The following is a 7,316-nucleotide window of genomic DNA, read 5'->3' as shown; positions in this document are numbered from 1 at the left end:
GCCAGGACTAAAATATGAAGTAACTGATTTTGTGGGTAAGTGTTTAACTTGTCAGCAAGTGAAGGTTGAGCATCAGTTACCTTCAGGTTTACTACAGCAAGTTAAGATTCCACTTTGGAAATTAGAGAGAGTAACCATGGATTTTGTGAGTGGGCTGCCCTTAACGCCTACTAAGAAGGATTCGGTATGGGTTATTGTAGATCGATTGACTAAATCTGCTCATTTCATACCAGTCCGTACTGATTACTCTTTCCAGAAGTTGGGTAAACTGTATATGGCTGAGATTGTAAGACTGCATGGGGTACTAGTTGCTATTATATCAGATAGAGATCCTCGTTAAACGTATCAGTTTTGGAGGAAATTAAACGAGGCTTTGGGTTCTAGACTAGATTTTAGTACTGCGTTTCATCCCCAGCGAGATGGTCAGTCAGAGAAGGTGATTCAAATATTGGAGGATATGTTAAAGTGTTGTGTAATGGATTTTCGAGGCAACTGGGAAGATTTTTTGCCACTGGCAAAGTTTGCGTATAATAATAGCTACCAGTCCAGCATTCAAATGGCACTGTATGATGCGTTATATGGTCTTAGGTGTCGTACTCCTACCTATTGGATTGAGCTAGGTGAGCGGTGAGTTCTGTGGCAAGAGTTAGTTTCTTATACCGAAGAGAATGTAATGTTTATTTGAGACCAATTGAAGGAAGCATCTGATAGGGAAAAGTCTACGTTGATCTTAAACACCGAGAGATTGAGTATTCTGTGGGGGATTATGTATTTCTCAAGGTTTCCCCATGGAAAAAGATACTGAGGTTTGGACGAAAGGGTAAGCTTAGCCCTAGGTTCATTGGGCCTTACTGTATACTGAAACGTGTGGGACCGGTCGCATATCAACTTGAGTTGCCTCCAGAATTAGACCGGATTCATGATGTGTTCCACGTCTCCATGTTAAGGCATTACCGCTCTGATCCCACACACATTGTTCCAGTTGAGGAAATCGAGTTTAGGCCAGATCTGACCTTCGAGAAAGAACAAGTCACTACACCAAAACAGGCTTTCAGCGGCGCTTTTTAGCGCCGCTAAAAGCATTTACGGCGCTTTGATAAGCGCCGGAAAAAACGCCGCTAAAGATCGCGTCGCTAACTTTAGCGGCGTTTTTAGAAAAAAAATGCCGCTAAAGACCAGGACCTTTAGCGGCGCTTTTCCCACAAACGCCGCTAAAGACCAGGACCTTTAGCGGCGCTTTACCCACAAACGCCGCTAAAGACCAGGACCTTTAGCGGCACTTTACCCACAAACGCCGCTAAAGACCAAGACCTTTAGCGGCGTTTTTCCCACAAACGCCGCTAAAGACCAGGACCTTTAGCGGCGCTTTCCCACAAATGCCGCTAAAGACCAAGGCCTTTAGTGGCGCTTTTCTCACAAACGCCGCTAAAGATCAAGAAAAATTAAAAAAAATTATAAAAACACCACTCCATTCTTTGGATTTGCTCCATTCCTATCCTAAATTATTATAAAAATGCCAATCTCTTTACTTGCTTAAGCAAATCCTTTAGAACTGTTTTGAGTACGGACATCACTCCATTCCTTGCTTAGAGATTGCAGCAACAGCAAATGTGAGATTCCACCAGTTAAGAAATGTATAATTTAATTTGAAGACGTATTAAAATGAAAATTTATGAACAAGAAGATAAGTGTTTTTCACTATATCTCATGCAGCAAGTCAAATTACCTTTGATTACATAACATTCCTTTAAAATTTTTAAAATAAAAATTGAAACTAGTTCATATCAACTTTTTTGAACTTACAATTCTAGGAAAGCATAAAATGTAGTTCCATGAGCATGCATTAAAGTAGCAAAAAATTACGATTAAAGTGATGCTTAAGCTCCAAATCTAGCTCTTTGTGTCACTTGATTTTGAATTTTGACCGCCGATCCCAATGAGTTCTTGAGATGTTTCTTGCTCCTTGAGTGTCAATCCTATAAGAATGTAAGGAACTAAAACAAGTTAAATTTTAAAACACAATCATCACATAGCACATAAACTAAAACAAGTTAAATTTAAACACTTCAATTTGCAGCACTTTAACATATCAATTAACAACATTTATACACATCAATTACAGCGATAAAACATCTCAATTTTCAGCAACTAAACACTTCAATTTGCAGCACTTAAACACTTCAATTTGCAGCACTTAAACACTTCAATTTACAGCATTTAAACACTTAAATTTGCAGCACTTAAACATATCAGTTAACAACATTTATACACCTCAATTACAGTGATAAAACATCTCAATTTCCAGCAACTAAATACTTCAATTTGCAGCACTTAAACACTTCGATTTACAGCATTTAAACACTTAAATTTGCAACACTTAAACATATCAATTAACAACATTTATACACCTCAATTACAGCGATAAAACATCTCAATTTCCAGCAACTAAACATTTCAATTTGCAGCACTTAAACACTTCAATTTGCAGCACTTAAACACTTCAATTTACAGCATTTAAACACTTAAATTTGCAGCACTTAAACATATCAATTAACAACATTTATACACCTCAATTACAGCGATAAAACATCTCAATTTCCAACAACTAAAAACTTCAATTTGTAGCACTTAAACACTTCAATTTGCAGCACTTAAACATTTCAATTTACAGCATTTAAACACTTAAATTTGCAGCACTTAAAGATATCAATTAACAACATTTATACACCTCAATTACAGCGATAAAACATCTCAATTTCCAGCAACTAAGCACTTCAATTTGCAGCACTTAAACACTTCAATTTGCAGCACTTAAACACTTAAATTTGAAGCACTTAAACATATCAATTAACAACATTTATGCACCTCAATTACAGCGATAAAACATCTCAATTTCCAGCAACTAAGCACTTCAATTTGCAGCACTTAAACACTTTAACTTGCAGCACTTAAACACTTCAATTTACAGCATTTAAACACTTTAATTTGCAGCACTTAAACATATCAATTAACAACATTTATACACTTCAATTACAGCGATAAAACATCTCAATTTCCAGCAACTAAGCACTTCAATTTGCAGCACTTAAACACTTTAATTTGCAGCACTTAAACACTTCAATTTACAGCATTTAAACACAGCACTTAAACATATCAATTAACAACATTCGATGCTGCTTATCACATAATATCCTAGATGGTCCTTAGAAGAAAGATCATTGATGTTTCCCAAGTTCTTAAAAAGGCCAATGTAAAATAGAACTCAATTTAACAGTATCTAATATTTTGTTTTTCATGTCTTTCATAAAATGGAACTCAAACCATATTGCATCACAAAAACATGACAAAAATTGTGGCATCGAATATTTACTCATAATTTACATAATAATAACGATAAAAATATTAAATAAAACATACAGAACCAAAGAACAATATTTTACCTATTATGCTTAAAGCATTCAAATCCATAGACGTCCAAAACTCCAATTTGCACATGGGATTTGGATCTTGCCCCACGGATATATTAATCTTATCAACAAGCCTTACAAAATAGATAGAAAATTTTCAGAACAGAAACAGTTTAATCTTGGCCCTATGCAGGCAAGGCAAGTAATACAAAATAAGCACATAAACACAACAAGGAATTAAGGTTGCAGAATGAAGTGAGAGCGCGACATTTTAACAGCTCCAAAAGAAGAAAAAAGTTCAACGAGAAATTGATTTTTCAAAAACATTCATAAATTAATGGGCATGTTAACAGACTATCCATGCCCTCGTTGGCATCTAAGTAGAAATGCTGAAAATGAAAAAAGTAATTAGAACATAATCACATACTAATTGATGCATGCTCCACTTTGAAATGAAAAAGTTCTGTTCCCACCCTTCAACAAGTGACACTCCATTTAGGAAGGTAGAAGCAATATATCCAGGTGCACCTGTTGAAACATTTCAATAGCAACTCAATAAGCAACTTGACTCAATAAAACCAGCTATTGAGCATATGAAGTTCTTTTGAAGTGATTCAACTGACAGTTCCAGTGTACTATTAATTGGAGAAACTTATATATTTCAAAACCTGCTTATAAGAAATCACCTTGGAACATATATAAGGAACATCAAGGGAACTGCATGCCATTGTTTGATAGAACTACATTGTCTTAGACTTTTCGTGACTAATCTTAAGATAGCTTCTAATGAAACATATCAGAGATAATCCTCACTTGGAAATGCCTGGGGTGCTTGAACAAATATATATTTTGTAATTTTTGTTAAAAAAAAGAAAAAAAGCTCATCCTAGGATTCATTACTCTATAGTCTGTACAGTAATTTCCCTTATAAACCTAATATTTTGACCAATTTTCAGATTTTAGTAGATCAAGAAATGCAATGGAAAAAATTCAACATCGTATGATTCGAAGAAAATATTATAATACGTCTTATGTGACCTTTAAAATAGAATTTGTTTAATTCAGGTATAGTTGTATTATTTTGCAGCTTCCTTTTGGGCAACAAATGATCTGAAACTATCATCTTACATGATACTCAAGTTATAAAGACCATTTACCCAGAAGGTGCAGCAATCGCAATCTAGTTCTTCACATATTTCTCAAAAACCTGTAAGCATTGCATCACAAAGAGATAGAACACGAAACTAGAACTCGTGTGGGAAAAAACAAGGATAAAGAGCACAGTAAAGCAGAAAAAGGAGGAGATAGGAGATGCAATAAATAGCTTACATCACTGTGAAGGCCCATGAAACATTTTACCAGAAGACCCCCCATAGAATGACTTATGATATTTATCTTTTTCCCCCCTGATGCTTTATTCACTGACTCTAGTTTTGCTGCCAGGCGATCCAATTTGTCTTGCAACCTAAAAGAAAGCTAGAATCAACCATTAGAAAAAAATCTATAAATTGCAAGGAATGACAGGCCACCACCCTTAATTAGAAGGAAAATAATTAAAAAAGATCAATAATATGATTATACCCGTTACTTTGGCGAAAATCATAACCGAAACCAAAAAGTGTTTTCCCTTCTTGAAAACCCCACTTTATCATTTCAACAATCATATCATGGAAATAGTAGGAAAAGACTTCGTGTTTTGTAAAGCAGAAACAAGGTAGTAGAAAGATGAAATGGGTTAAAAATAGTAAAAGTAGAACATTATGACAAGTTCATAATTGGCGTCGATTGTCCTGCTTAACCATCTCCATCCAGTTCATTAGATCTAATACAAGTGAGGAATTCAATGTCACATTTGTCAAGGGTTATTTGAGCTGGAGAAAAACAATTCTAAAATAAATAACAGAGAAGTTCCTCCTTAAAATGCAAAGATTAAATAGTCACTTATATCCAATTTATAAAACATTATGACATAGCAGAGGTAAAGAGCAACCTGCAACCAAGAAAATAAATTACATTTCCTCTACGGTCTATAGAGAACTGACAATCGAAGAACCAAAAGTAATAGACATAATATAAATTATTAACCTGAGAACAATGATCTTTTCTATTCCAAAGAACTCGCACAACTCGACCTTTAACCCTACAACCTGAATGTGAATGTTTATAATAAATTAAAGAGTGAAACATCACAAAAAAGGCCAGCAAAAAAGATAAAAAAGAGTTAAGGATTTACCAAATGTAGCTTGAGAATTGATGCTGATTTCATGATAGATTGACTCAGATTTGACTCGACTCTAATTGTCGGTAGAGGATAAGGGACGGCCTGTACTATAGGAGAAAATTCCTACGCCTACGCGTATTTACACACCAAAAAAAGAAGAAGAAGAAAAAAGATTTCTTTTAAGCAAAGACAGAAAAAGAAACTGAAACAAAGATTCTTCACCTTCTTCAACCTTTTTTTTATCTCTTTATTTCAAATAACGACCAATGGCATCTTAGTAAGGCAATGTAAAAGAAAGGGGGGAAAACAAAGCGCAAAAACCTCCTTACTCCCCTCTTCGTTTTCTTTATCTTTCAACTCCTCTTCCTCCGATTTCTTCTCATCTAGGATTTCTTCTCATCTAGGGTTTCACTGCAGTGAAATGAAAAGGAAAAAGAAGTGTGATTGATGTAGGTGTATTGACTGGTATTGTTGGAAATGGGAAATTTGGGGGATTTCAACTAAAGAAAAACAAACTATTATTTGGTTATTTAGGGCACACGACAGAGATGAGAAGAAGAGGGGGTAATGAGCGGGTAACAAAAAATCATTTTTTGGGTGAGCGGGATTTTGATTAACTTTGCGGCGTTTTTAACAAAAACGCCGCTATTGCTTATCTTTTGCGGCGTTTTTCATAAAAACGCCACAAAAATATCTCATTTTAAACAAAACGACGCTGTTTTACTTTGCTAAAAATATTTTATTTTGTCTACTAAAATTTTTTTGTTAAGTGATTTTATAAAACATTTATTATTACTATTTTTTATAAATTGGATTTTTATAAAAAATCAAGTACTCTCAAAATAAATATCATATATTTTAATAAGAAAACAAATAATTAAATGGCTGCAATTAATTATTAAGTTAGAATTATACAATGTTAATTACGATTTCTATTAAAGATTGAAATGTTAATCACGATTTTATATTATTATTTTTCGATTTAATCTCCATTTTATTAGAAATATTTCTTCTAAACTAAAATATAACTATTATGCTAGATGTTCGATGTGGAGTGATTTTAGTTTTGTATTTCATTTTATTTGTTATAATTTGGTCTTATCCAAAATAGATAGTTACCTATTCATATCAATCATTACTTTTTTATTTATTTATCAATTTTTTTGTTAAATCTAATATTTAAATATATCAAATGGTTTAGATTAAATATTTTTAAATATAAAAGCATTAATTGATTGTATAATTTTTATCATTTAACAAATCTCAAGTAAACCTTAAATCCTAAACCGTTAATATATATAAAATTTATCTATTTAGTTCTTAAATAATTTAAACTATAATCATAATTTTAATATATTAAAATTAATATTATCTCTTTTACAATTATATAAGAGATTATTTAATATATAAATTAAAAAACTAATTAATGTAAACCCTAAACCCCTATCCCCTATCCCCTAAATCGTAAAACATAAACCGTAAACCCCTAACCCCTAACCCTTAACCCTTAAACCCCAACCCTTATAACTGTCCTCCATAAGTTTTGTGACCGCATTTAGTATAGTTCCTTAATCTTAAAGATATTTCAAAATATTCAAACTCCTAGTTGTAACAGTACTCCTAGTTTCTTCAACTCCAAAAGATTCAAACTCCTCATCCGCATCAACAGATGCCGCAATGCAGGTGAT

General features: G+C 33.3%; 1 long non-coding RNA gene across 1 annotated transcript; it reads right to left on the bottom strand.

Annotated features, from left to right (window-relative positions):
- Nucleotides 1-1,877: 1,877 nt before the first annotated feature.
- Nucleotides 1,878-5,391, bottom strand: LOC105778481 (uncharacterized). The gene is made up of 5 exons (XR_008190217.1): nt 4,737-5,391; nt 4,565-4,614; nt 3,835-3,935; nt 3,441-3,541; nt 1,878-1,976 (listed from the first exon to the last, which is right to left on the bottom strand). It is a non-coding gene; the product is annotated as an uncharacterized LOC105778481 (long non-coding RNA).
- Between the last annotated feature and the right edge of the window lie 1,925 nt (nt 5,392-7,316).

This window comes from Gossypium raimondii, chromosome 10, assembly GCF_025698545.1.
Source record: "Gossypium raimondii isolate GPD5lz chromosome 10, ASM2569854v1, whole genome shotgun sequence".
In the NCBI taxonomy this organism is placed as follows: Eukaryota; Viridiplantae; Streptophyta; class Magnoliopsida; order Malvales; family Malvaceae; genus Gossypium; species Gossypium raimondii.
The sequence above is the reverse complement of the archived record's forward strand: the minus strand, read 5'-3'. Positions and strand labels throughout refer to the sequence as shown.